Raw genomic sequence first — 14,160 nt, forward strand, 5'->3', positions numbered from 1 at the left:
TTTTTCCAGTCAGTCAGAGAAGGACGAGTCATATTTGAGTTGGTCTGAAGCAAATGTGCCTTCCGAAAAGCAGGCAAAGCAGCCGCGCTACGTCTAGAAGAAGATAAAGCTGCTGCTGCGACTCTCTGTGAATTAGTTGATGTGATTGGAACTCTTGCATCCATGGGTGGTGATGCATACGTAGGGGCAGCTGCAGAGCTCGTCATTGAACTGGGGATATCCAAAGAGAGCTCTGCAGAAGAATTACGAGTGGCTGCAGAAGTTGTAAAATACGGTGTTACCCTTGCTGTATTATAGGCTCCAGCAGTCTTTGCTTCAGACGAGAGACATGTAGCATTCCTAGTATGGTAATTAGCATTCATAATCCTCTCTACAACACTAGGGATATAAGCGTTCATCAAGGTAGTAGAGGCTGGCATAGAATGGCCAGTAGTAGCAATCTGCCCCAGGGCATTCTGTAGATCTGGTGAAGACTGTTGCACTGAAGATTGTGGCATTATTTTCCTGCGCTGACATTGTATTGAAGCCCAGGTAGGAAAGTTTAACTTTCGTTTGAGAGAATCTCTAGTCACAGCAGTAGAAGCTAGAGGAAGTTCATTTTTCACTGTGAAGTCAGCTGTTTGACCTAAACCTGTGGAACGCCGACCATGCCCAATGTACGCTGGATAATATTTTCCTGTGATTGAATTTTAAGATTATTATAAGACATCATCATATCGGTGAGGTAATAACTCTTTGAAACATCACATTTTGCATTTCAGCTAAATTTAACTTTTCGGAGCTCAACGCACCCACAAAATGTCTCCATCAAAGCAACATACACAAAGCCTACATAATACTTAAAAAAAAAACAGGTAATTTGCATTTCAGCAACAAAAATTAACATGTAAGTAACTAAGATGTTTAAATTACTTAAATGACCAAGGTGGAGATATTTCTTGCAGAAATCAGCGGCAGCTCAAGCAGTAGCTACCTCACTTTCAAAGCATTAACTACCATTTGCTTAAAAAGTGTCGCTCTACTTTTTTGAATTATTGTTATTAAAAAATTAAATAGATTATTGAAATAATTATAGCGAGCTGCACAAGTTGGGATGCAAATGATAGTAAATAAATCAACAAATTTTTGGAATAAGCAGAGAAAATTTCAAACCTCTCCATACAGACAAAACATTAAAAAAAAAACTAGAGCAATATCTTGGTCTCATCTATCATATAGATTGATATTTTTATTCAATGACTGAATTTATGCTAGAACATTTTACATAGCTTTTTGTGCAAGATAACAACCTAAATTTACTGTATCAAACACAAAAAAAGCACTGACATATATACCTGCTGAAAGAAGCCCACTGGAGCACTGAAGGGGGGCAGGCATACCAGCAGAAAGAAACCTACTGGACCGGGAAGCAAGATTTTCGCCAACAGCCTGAACAGCAGAACTAATCGCACAGGATCCAAGTTCAAGGCCTGCAAATCAGAGAGCTAGGGTTATATTCAGATAGGAAGTGGCAAGCAAATAGCAGGAGGCAAAGAATGCCTGACATCTCAAATTAAAATCCTTTTTCAACTCCAACATTCAAGTTTCAACAAGTAATAGGATGGGTGTTGACTTATATATTTCTTAATACTTGCATATTAAAGACATATTTAACAATGACTAAAGATGCAGAGACTGCTCACCTGACTTGTCATGGCTATTAGATTCTCCTATCCTTAAAGGAGGTAGCATGAGACTGGTAGATAGATTTCCATAGTTCCTAGTTGGTTGTCTCAAGTAGTTTCGTGTAAATTGAGGTGCCCTAGAAATATGATATCCAGATCCCATTCCATTCACATCTTCACTGAAAGCCTGATGGGAGACATCAGTGCCACTGGTGGCCTGGTGCCACTATCACCAGGCGTATAATAGTTAAACCGAGGTACACTAATAAAGCCCTCATAATCATCTTGTGTATTATTTTCCATCTGTCATCAAAAGCAAAAAAAAAAAAAAATCAAAATATTAATTTCCCAGAAAACCATTATATGAACAATCCATTCTTAATACCCTATGATTCAAATAAACCATTGACAAATCCAAAATCCTAAACTAAAACCCTAGAAACCCATCAAACAGTTTTTTTTTTTTTTTTTTTTTTTTTTTTTTTTTTTTTTTTTTGAAATCATCAAACAGTATAATACACAACAAACACATTTCAAATTACCAAAAATTTTTAAAAAAAAAAGAAAAAAAAAAAAGAAAAGAAAAGAAAAAGTAAAATAAGATGAAAAAGTAAAAGACAATGTAGTTTAATTACAGAACAGGGAGAAAGAAATACCAAAACTGTAGAAACTATAAGAAATTGAACAAGGAAGGAGCAAAACAAAAAATCAAAATATTGATTTGCCCAGAAAACAATAACATCAAAATCTCGAAACTTAATTCCAATTCGAACCTAAAATATGAACAATCAATTCTTAATACCATTCAGATAAACCAATGAAAAATCAAGAAACCTAAACTAAAACCCTAAACACCCATCAAACAGTATAATCCAAACAAATTTTAAATCACCAAAAACAACACAAAAATTAAAAAAAGAAAAGAAAAGGTAAAATAAGAGAGAAAGAAAAGGAAGAAAGAAATACCAGAACTGTAGAAACTGCAAGAAACTGAACGAGAAATGAGCTTGAATTGTAGTTACAGAGAAAGAAAAGGATGACGATTGAATGTTAAGCGCAGAGAGGAGGAGAAAAAAGATTTAGTTTTTGGCAGAGGAAGAAAAGATTTAGTATTTGGCGGAGAGGGGGGAAGCAATTTAAATGGTTCGATATATAGCACTTCATTTTGACAGTTCGGTTTCGCCTAGTGTTTTCGATTTCAAACGGTTCGGGTTAAAACAGTTCATTAAGTCAAAGTTGATCATTTTAGTGGTCGCAAATATCATAATTTTCTATACAGTAAAACCAATACTCCGTAACAATATTGGAATTAATGTCATAATATTAATTAATTAAATAAAGGGGAATTTTCTGTGTGGCTGACCATATCATATGTCGGGGTTACTTGAGTTACTTGGTCAGGGGTTACTAGAGCTGTCGAGGTTACTCGAGTTTCTCGGTCAGGGGTTGAGGGGTTACTCGAGTTACTCCTGACCGAGTAACCTCCTTGAGTAACTTCTGACCGAGTAATCCCTGATCGAACCTCTCAAGTAACCCCTGATTGTCTCAAATAATCTCTGACCGAGTAACCCCTCAAGTAACCTGTGTTGCCCTGATCAAACCCCTCAAGTAAGCCCTAACCGAACCCCTCAAGTTAGCCCTAACCAAACCCCTTAAGTAACCCCTAACCGAGTAACCCTGGCCGAACCCTTTAAGTAACCCCTAACCGAGTAACTCAAGTAACTCCTACCACACGGTATGGCCAGCTACATAAAAAATTTTGTGTTAAATAAATTAATTACTTACATTGCGTGTGACCTTTGAATTATTTTTACCGATTTTTTGTTATATTTCCTCTTTAAAGTTAATAATTTTTACTTAACTGGATTATTTTTACTAAACTAAACTTAGGCCCTGTTCTTTTGAGCTATTCAGCTCTGCTCTACTTTGCTGAAATCTGTTATGCTTTACTCTGTCCAAAATCTCAAAAGAACATGACCTTATTTGTACAGAACTAAAATTATTTTTGCTGAAATGAAATTTGTTGTATTGCATATTTTTTTTTTTAAGGTGAAGTGAATAGGAGCTAGGTATGGAAAAGAGAGAAAATGAAAAATATTAAAAAATGACAAAGGGGGCCACTAGTAGGGAGAGAAATAGTAACATATTGTTAAAAGGTTCCAAAAAAGGAAATGGATCAACTGAGCAAGTAAAAAAATACGGCTGTAAAAGAAAAGTGAATCAAGTAATAAAATACAAAGAAAGTATTAAATTGAAATTAAAATAGTTAAGATTTGTCTAAATTTTCAAAAATTCAACCTTTTACACATAGGTTGATGTGTAAAACTCCAAGTATTGCGAGGGACTTGGTATTGCTTGAAAATGATGATTAGGATAGGTATAATGGTAATAAAAGGGTTGTATAGTGTATCTGATCATATGTTGTTATCTTATGTCGAAAACCTGGAACTATGGTTGTATTTATTTATAGGCTATAATGCGGAAAAAGAGGTGTTGTGCAAAGAATATGGTGTTTAGTCATACAATAAAGTGTATTGTTGCACAGCACTTTTGGTAGATTTTTCCCATTTTTCAAACTTCCATAACTTTTGATCCGTAACTTGGAATAAGGATTTCAATATATCAATGGAAAAATCACAAAGTCTACTTTCTAACCAGATTAGAATTTAACCAAACTACAAGAAAAGGCTCGACTTTCGATGGATAGGTTTTGACGGACACAAAAATCAGTCGAAAAATATGAAATTTTCGACGGATTTTCATTCAAATGATTTTGAATCCGTTGGAAATTTGCGACAAAATTTAATAAATCGAAGTTTTTCTATTCAAATTTTAGTCATCTCTCAGCCCCCAGCTCCATTCTCCGTCCTCCATTTCTCCTCTCCCAGTCCTCCATTCTCCGTTCTCCCTTTCTCTCCTTCTCTTCCTCCCTTTTTTTCTTCTCCCTAGCCTTTTTCTCCGCCCTTCCTTTTTCTCTCTTATCTCTCCTTAACCTTATGAATTTTAATAAATCAAAGATTTTCTGGTCAAATTTAACCATGAAATTTATAATTTTTATGGTCGAATTTGGCCTAATAAACTCAATTTCAAGGTTTTGCATGGTGATATTCTGGTGTATATGAAAAAAATTGATTTTTATTTGCTTTCTTTTTTTTTTTTTGAAATTTTATGGTAGTTGTGGGTGGAGATTGGAATAATTTGGGTTAGGATGGTGGGGAAATCGGGTTAGGTTGTGGGTGGTGGTGGTCGGTTTGAAATCAGGTTAGAGTGGTGGTGGTGGTGAAATCAGGTTACGGTGTTGGTGGTGGTGGTAGATCTGAATCGGGTTAGGGTTAAGTGGTGGGTCTGAATTGAGTTAGGATGGTGGTGGGTTTGAAATCTAGCTAGTTAGGATTAGGAAGTGGTGGTGGTGTCGATCCTGGATTTTAGGGATAGGGGTGGCGTAGTGCGTGGATGGTGGTGGGGGCAGGCTGATGTGGGTTGTACTGTGGGGTGGGGGAGGCACAATAGGTGGCGGTGGGTAGGGGTGGCGTAATATAATAAGAGATGGATTTTTATTTATTATTTTTTTATACGTTGTCCCGATGGACAATTTTGTCGAAGATTTTTAACGGAAATTCTGTAGGAAGAATTATTCAACCGATGGATATTTTCCGTCAAAAAGGTTGGCCGTCGGAAGAGTTTTTATCCGATGGAAATTTTTCGTCGGATACACCTTTTTCGACGAAATTGTGGATATTTTCGACGGATAAACTTTATCGAAAATCAGCCTATTTCTTGTAGTGACGTACGAAGTATATTTTAATATATGGTCGTTTAATTTGAGTGCAAGAGTGTCGTTGTTTGGGCCAAGTTTTAGTGTTTTGCTCATATTTTCTTCGTTTTAAATCGAAATTGGGTTTACAATATATCATTGGAAAGATAATTTTAAGGTCTTTTTAGCAAAATCACAGCAAAATCAGATTTGAATCAAGTTATAGAGCAAAAAAAAAACTTCATTTTGCTAGGTTTTGGACTACGGTCACGAAAAGAGAAAATTAAGTTATCGTTGTTAACAAATTTACTATAGTCATGCTTAAAATGACCATCACTATTTTTAAATCATATTGGTTGATTATTCCTTTATTTTAAATGCTTGGTCAAACCTCTTTTTTAATTTTTTTTTATTTCATTATCTTGTTTTTTTAAAGTATTTTTTTTATGGTTTTTTTTTTTTTTTTTTGAAATTTTCATAATTATTTTATTAAAAAAATAAAAATAAAATATTTTTTCTTCTTTTTTCTAATGTTCTTCAACATTCTTTAAGGTTCTTCATAATGGATTAAATTGTCAATCAATTTATGATCTTTATCCCTTAAATTGAGTCACGCATTGACGGAGAATGAACACATGCCACGATCTACACACCATCTGCGATTATTTTTCTTTTCTAGAATCGAGGTTTGTGCAAATATGGGTTATTTCTTAATCCTAGAATAATATATTTTAATTGGACAATCTCAATAAAGGGATATGAAATCGGTGATTATATGTATTTGTAAATCTTAAATTTCTACTTTTTCAATAATCTGGGTTCGTGGGGAAAATCTTGGAAGAAACCGTAAAATATTTTCTTCAAAACCTTGTTTAATCCAAAAAATAATAATAATAAATAAATAAAAAAAACGAAGACTGAATTTTAAATCTTGTTTTTGTATTAGGTATTCACCAATATGCTAATAGGACACTACTTACAACAAACGATTTTATTGTTTGTTTGTCTATGACCATAAAGAGTATTGTAATTACATTATATTGAATGTTATGATTATGACTTTTGTGACTATATTTATGTTAGTATCAAACAACATTCATTAGATTATCAATGCAAATTTAATTTAACTATTTATAATTGATCAGAATTACATTAAAGACTTGAACATGTTTATTATCAACAAAAGGTTATGACAGTGTGTATACATTATAGGTCATTACATTATAAAACGATACATGTCATGTTTATGTCATTAATTATTTATTTACAAATATGTTTCAACTAATTAAATATAATTGAATAACGACCTATGACTTATTCATTTAATCTTGCACTAGCGTGCTTTTTGCAAATTAAAAAAAAAAAATACTATATTATTGTTTTCCAAAAGAATAGCTAACCAACAATTATATATATGGTTAACTTAAAGATTGTAAAATGTACACGTGGTACTCTATATTGCTTTGAATTTTCCTGTTATTAAATATTAGTATTGATTTTTTTTTTTGAACGGGAAATATTAGTATTGATTTCATAGAATGACCTTAATTAAATTTTTATTCCATCTCATAACTTTATAGGGTTAATCAATACTATTATTTTAAAACAGAAAGTTGGAAGGACACTTGTCCTCTTCCTGTTTTTCCTTCCATCAACCCCAATTTCAGAGTTCAAAGAACATATAAAGGAATTGAAAACTTTAGACATTAAAATTTACTAAAAATTTGAGAAATTATAGGGAAGGAAAATATTAACTAACCTTGAAAAAACCTGAGAGATTGTTTGGAGTAGAGTGAAAGAGGATTTAACTATTAACAGTGACAAATTGAGGAATCAATTCTTAATAAAGAAATATTGAAAAGAGAAACTGAAGGGGAACGTCGTTTGGTACTTTACTACTTTGGTATAGACTTTAATTTATTTATTTTTTTTTGACGACTGGTATAGATATTAATGAAGTGTGTTTTTTTTTAAGCCAAATTTAAATGAAGTGTTGAGTGAAGAGAAATAGAAGGATAAACCTTGGGGAAATAAATAATTGACATGGCTCTATATTTTCTTTAAACTTTCCTGTTTTAAAATATTAGTATCGAATTTTTAAAATTACAAAAAAAAAAAAAAACAAAAAAACTTCCATCCCAATCCCCTAATCATGCCTATTCAAGAAAGTAGTTTTTTTCATCCAAACAGAATTATTAAAACAGAAATCCAATCAAACAATTATTTTATATCTCTTCCATCCCAACCCCCTAATCATGCCTATCCAAGAAAATATTTTATTGGATTAAAAAAAAAAACAGAAATTCAATAAAGCACCTCTTCCTTCCAAGTTTACAAATATATTAATTATGTCTTTTCGAAATACATTTGTAGGATTATTATTAGATTTTTATTGTATATTATAAAACATAAAAATAAATAAAAAAAAAAAGCAAAATCAATCATTTACCAACAAAAAAACACGCCTTTATAAATCAACCCATTCTTATCTATACCACTATTTCAAAAAACAGAAAAATTTAAAGGAAATTTAGAGTGTCCACGTGTTCTTTTTTTATTATTTTTTACTAGATTAGCTCCCGTGCGATGCACGGATATATTAAAAGAATTTATAATTGTATACATGCATTTTCAAGTCATATTATCACTCAAAATATATAAAAAAATTTTATTAATCAACACTAAACTACAAAAATTAAAATAGTACTCTGTATAATGAAAAAAAAAATCACGTCTACAACAAAAGTCAGTGGAATTTGTAATTAGACGGAGTAATCACATATATACAGGGTTAATATTTGTTTTCCTTAAGATTAGCTATATGTAACTTAAGATAAAAGTATTTTGCAGTAAATATTTAGCTTTTCCAAAATTAAAAAAATAAAATAAAATAAAGAAAGAAAATTGGAAGAGGAAAAAAAAGTTTAGGCGGGAAAAAATTTAAGGAGAAGCTGACACGTGTACAATTTAAAAACAAAGGATGATGTCAGCGGTTGTTATTTTAGTATTAAAATTATTATAGAATTATAGATAGATTATAGTTTTTTTTTTATGTTATAAAAATAATTATAGAAAAAAAACTTTGATGTTTATCTTTCTATTTGTTCGGTTATTTACCAAACAATAAAACAACGCTTAATTCACATCTCAGTTTTCAATTTATTTATACATCAAGGGTTCCATTAGTTTTTTATTTAATTTTTTTCATGAAAAGTTGCATTAGTTTTTTATTTTATATTTTTTTTAATCAAACTCCCATTTTCATTAACCATTCAAATCAAAATGCACTTTACTTTCTTCTTTAATTAAATTCCAGTTATGAATATAACCCCTCTTCCCTTCTTTCTACCCCAAATCATTTTTATTCGTCCCTAATTATTAATAACTAAAGCATTTTTTTTCATTACTCTAATATTAATTACTTTCCTTTTTACAAACAAAATATTTTTTTTTTTTTTTTGTGGAAAGAAGTCCTAAAGGACACTAAGAGCCTGTTCACTTCAGCTTAATTTCAATTCAGTTCAGCTCCAATCAGTTCAGTTCAGTTCCTAATTTCCTTCTCTCATAAAATATTCATTTCAGCTCTATTCAGTTCAGTTTAGTTCAGCTCCAATTAATTCAGTTCAATTTAGCTCAGTTCAATAAATGTGAACAAACCTTAAATTTCATTAATTAAAGCCATACGACATCTACAATTGAATATAAACGATAATGAAAATAAATTGTAACACCCCAATAAATCTCTCTTCAAACCTGTGAGTACCCTGAACAAAATTCAAGAGAATTACTGGCGTGCTACTGCCACGTGTTCAAACGTTAAGGCTATTTCAAAAATTAGCAGCGGAAAAACTAATTCAGTTATAAATAAGTTTCAAAACCAACGAATAAAACTAAATTAAGTGTTACAAGTTGGAACCATTAAGCTAAGACCCTCATTCAAAACCCAATAAGAGTAGTAAATAAATAAAACCAGAGTCTAAATAAATTCCAACTTATGAAAAGAAATAAACTGCGAACAATAACCAACTCTCCACTCATAATCCCACCACCTTGATGCAAGTCCAAACTATGTAAACACCTGTGATAAGTCTGCTCACCAATATTACAAATGTAAAAAGTAGATCGTCACAAGGTCATTGGAAGGCAAAGGCCATGACCAAATAAAGACACACAAAAGCACGCAATCAGCAAAACTGAGTACATACAAGCTACGAAATATAATAAAAAATTCCTAGCATGCTACTAATAATCACTCATCAAATACAATTGAATTATAGACTCAAACACATGACTCAATTGTTTACATTACTAAGACTTCACTAATTAATAATAGATAAATCATTTTATTTTATTCATTGGATTAAGCAATAGACAAGGTTGTCCATCCCATGCTCCATTTGGAACATCAATAAAAGAAAAACCCCATGTCTCCTAATAAAACATCCAACGACCACGGGCGCGACTCCATGACCGTAGCTAGTATGAGATCTCATCTAACTCCTAGTTTTTGAAAAGTATTTGAAATAAGAGACTCGTAGATCAGATGGCCTCAAGAAAAGTGCACGGCTAATACACCGTGTACCCCAACCCCTGATTGTCATTAATCTAGATGTGCACAAATCTAGAGTTTTATTGCTCATCCATCTTGCACTTTACGTGATTTACATGTTTAGACTTGGTGATAACTCATTTGCAAAACAATACGATCAATCCAATATCAATTCAATCAAGTAAAGCAAGCTTCCAATTTCAATTCCTGATTTATTAGTGACAAGCAACATTTATTATTTATTCCTTTAACTACCTCAGTGTATAAACACCTTGAGTGCATAAAGCACCCCACAATCTTAACCTTGTCATATAAGTCTTAATAAACTCCCTCTACTCAAATCATAATTAATTCATGAAAGAGTATTAAAAATTAACCTCATGGAACCATTATCAAAATTAATTCCACTTATAGACAACCAAGAATCCATAACCTTTAATTAATCATAACATATCCAATTGATAAGACAATCACTTATACATCACCCACAACTGTAGTCATATACTTATATCTTAAACATGCCTCATACACAATATATGGAAATAACAATGTATAACCAAACAATTTAGCTCAGTCTTCTCTATACATGATACTAGGTTCTCGATACATCCCTAATCATGCATCTAAAGGCAAGGTTTCGTAACTCGTACGTACCTTGAGTAATCGAGTTGGTATGCCACTTTACTAACTAGAAATCACCTTCAATAAAGTCCTCTCCTAAACCAAACAATAACATCTCAATCAATACCCAATCAATCAAATTTACAGCAATACTAACTTACTTTAAAACCTTCAAAATCCAAATCAAACAACACTTTAAAACCTTCCCTTTAATTAAAATCAAAAGGTTATATATAGTTCTTTAAATTTTCTTCAAAATACCTTAAAATACACAATTATATACGAAATTACAGCAAGTTTAAAGTTTAATAAAAATCTGAAAATTTATTTTATACATGAAACCTCAAAATTATAGTAATCTTTGAAACTACTTACATTATATGTTAACTTAGTAGGCTTTAAACCCAAAAATTCACCAATTTAATGCATTTAGAGGCTTCAAAAACAATAACCTAAAATCTGAAAATTTGATTAAGTAATAGAATGTATAAATACAACAATTTAAACTTGAAATATATAATTGGAATTCAATTAGTTTCATAAGAACTTAACCAAACCTTCAAACTTCACAATTTAAACCCTAAAATATACACAATTAAAATCTGAAAATTTATAACATAAATAAAATCTGAAATTATAAGTTTAAGCTATCAAAAACATGAATTTGATACTAAAAATATAATCTTTATACTATAAAATCAAAACCCAAAACTAATTATATGAACATTAAGCAAAAATAAGAAAACAAAGGAGGAGGTAAGGGGGCAGCCATGGTGGGCTGCCGGCAAGCAGAGGGGCGGCGGCAGAGGGGTGGGTGTGCGCCGGAGGTGGCTGGGCGGTAGTGAGGGCCACTGTGAGGAGTTCTCACGTAAGAAGAAGAAAAATAAATAAAGAAGAAAAAGAAAAAGAAAAGAAAAAGAAGAGAAAGAAAAAAAAAGGGAAAAAGAAAATAAAGGGAAAAAGAAAATAAATAGGAGGAAAAATAAGACTAACCTTTTGTGTGTGGAAAATTTTGGGGATTTATGGGGTATTTATAGGAGAGAGAGTTGTAGGGTAAATAGGAAGATTGAGCCTCATAAAAATAATGGGTTAATTAAGTAAACAAATGGGTTAGGCTTGTTTGTTTGGACATAACTTGTAGAATGAAGGTGCATAAAATAATTTGCTCAAATAATTTTCGAACCAAATTAATAATTTGAAACTTTTGAAATTAAATTCCGGAAAATAACAAATAAATATTATAAATAAAATAAAATTTTATTTATAAAATATTTAAAAAATACGGGGGATTACACAAATTTAACAAAATCAAACAAGACTTAATCGGGAAAGGGATAAAAATCCAATTAAATACATAAATATAACAATTCGGCATATTCTCTATTTGTTGTCTCATACAACTTTTTGAGTGGATCCGTCGTCGCTTCGCAATTTTGTGAGAAACTAAATTCTTGTGTTGATTCTGTAACTTGAATCCGAGCCATAATCAATCATAGCCCCGCACATCTGGAGACCAAATTAAACACAAATAAATTAAACCTTGTCTTTCGAAGAGTCCGAAAAATCTTTTCTTTCGAAGGAAATCGAAAAAACCTTATCTTTCGAAGGAGATAAACCCTTTCTTTCGAGGGAGACATTATTGTAACCTAATAAATAAAAGGCTTAAAAGAAAATAAAGATTGGGACTTTCCACCGGTGAAATCTGATGAAAGCCCCTTCAAAATTGACAATGGAGGCTAGAGTTTAGGAGAGAGAAGAGAGAGAGGAGGCTAGGGTTTATTTTCTTTTTTTCTTTAACTAATTATTTTCAATTTTCTTATTTATTCTAGGTTTATGTCAACTTGTGAAGTTTTTGGTTTGAATTGATATTATTTGTTGAAATATCTTCGCAGCCATCAAGGTATGTTTCTTTGACTTTTTTTTTTTGGAATAATTTATCGAAATTATAATCATGTGTCAAACGCAGTATTAAATTGTATGTGTGATCATTCTACTGTTTTTATTTTTTATTTTTTTTATGCTGTTTAATTTGCATCTTTCCGTTCCTCTCAATCTATGTAAATATACTCTCGACTTTTAATGCACTTATTTTTGGGTATTCTACCAGTAGATTTCATTGAACGATGGATCTTTGTTTTTTTCCTCATTTTGCATCTCAGTTTAATGGTTTAGTCGCTAATTAAATTTCAATCCAAGATCTTCAAAAAATATAATTTCCAGTTTTGCTTCATGTAATTGGCATATAATTTATTTATTTATTTATTTTTTTTTGAAAGAAAGATATATTAAATTTTTAATTGAATATTGAAAAATACAAGCCCATAAAAAGATTTTTTTTTGAAAAATACGAATGGTAGTAGGCATGGCTTTCAATGTTGTTCAAGAGTTGCAATCCAATTTTTTGCTAGAATAATTCATATAATCATATTTAAGGAATTATATTTCATACATATGTTTGTTATTAAATTCCTCCCCCCTATCTTCACTTTTAAAGGCGCAACATACATAACTTGGTCAATCTGTCCATTAAAAAAAATTACAAATAAATATAATTCGTTCTACGGGCTGAATATTAGTTTCCATTAAAATACAAACCATGATTAACCATGATTAACTTTAATGATTAAACCACTTTTATGTCCCTACCCATATAACAATTTACAACCTCCACCACCACCCCATCATACACCGCAACCACTCATCTACCAACGTAAATTAACCATGGCCTCCGGGAACTACCCAATTCCACCTTAATCTAAAATCTATCTAATCTTGTTTCAAAAAAAAAAAAAAAAAAAATTCTATCTAATCTAAATCTATCTAAAACCCTAACTAAAAAATGAAAACTTCTACTGTAGCTTAACACAGTGTATTCCCCGAAATGCCCTTAATGCATGACTTTCCTTCTTTGCCCTTGGTCCAGTTAATTTGCTAAGTTAACTCCAGGTGGCTTGTGATTGTCTGTAAATGAAAGTGCTGATCTTGAAAGCTCAAGGTGATGGTGGCCGTTTTCACTTTGTGGTATCCAATTAAGCCTTTAATGGCGGTTATAGTAATGGTGGCCGTTTTCCTTCCGGATTGTTATGTTTGTTTATTTTTTTTGTTGTGGAGGTATGGACGGTTGATTTTGTTGTTTGATTTTACAGCTACAATGGCGTCTCGTGCTGTGGCCTTTCTCGGTCTTAGCTTCCGGATATCTGTTGATGGTGGTTGCTTTGGCAGGCGGAGCTTATGGGGTAAAGTTATTTATTTGTTATTTTTGGAGGGGTGGGGTGGGTGGTGGGTATGCGCTTTGTTGTTTGTTTTGTCTTTAATGAATATTGGTACTTGTATCTGATCTAATTACAGCTTGTGTTGTACTTATATTGGTACTTTTGAATGTTGCTATGCACAAAAGCGCATTCTCTGAAAAAAAAAAAAAAAAAAAAAAAAAAAAAAAACTATCATGTGGTTGTTGATGAAGTTAGTATTTTTTGGTTTAAAAGGAGTGTTTTCGGCCATGTTGTTATCGTATTATTTAATGTATTTTTAAGGAGCTATGGGGTCTGTGTGGTCGTATTAGTAGTATTTTG

Source organism: Chenopodium album, chromosome 17 (assembly GCF_948465745.1).
Source record: "Chenopodium album chromosome 17, dcCheAlbu1.1, whole genome shotgun sequence".
In the NCBI taxonomy this organism is placed as follows: Eukaryota; Viridiplantae; Streptophyta; class Magnoliopsida; order Caryophyllales; family Amaranthaceae; genus Chenopodium; species Chenopodium album.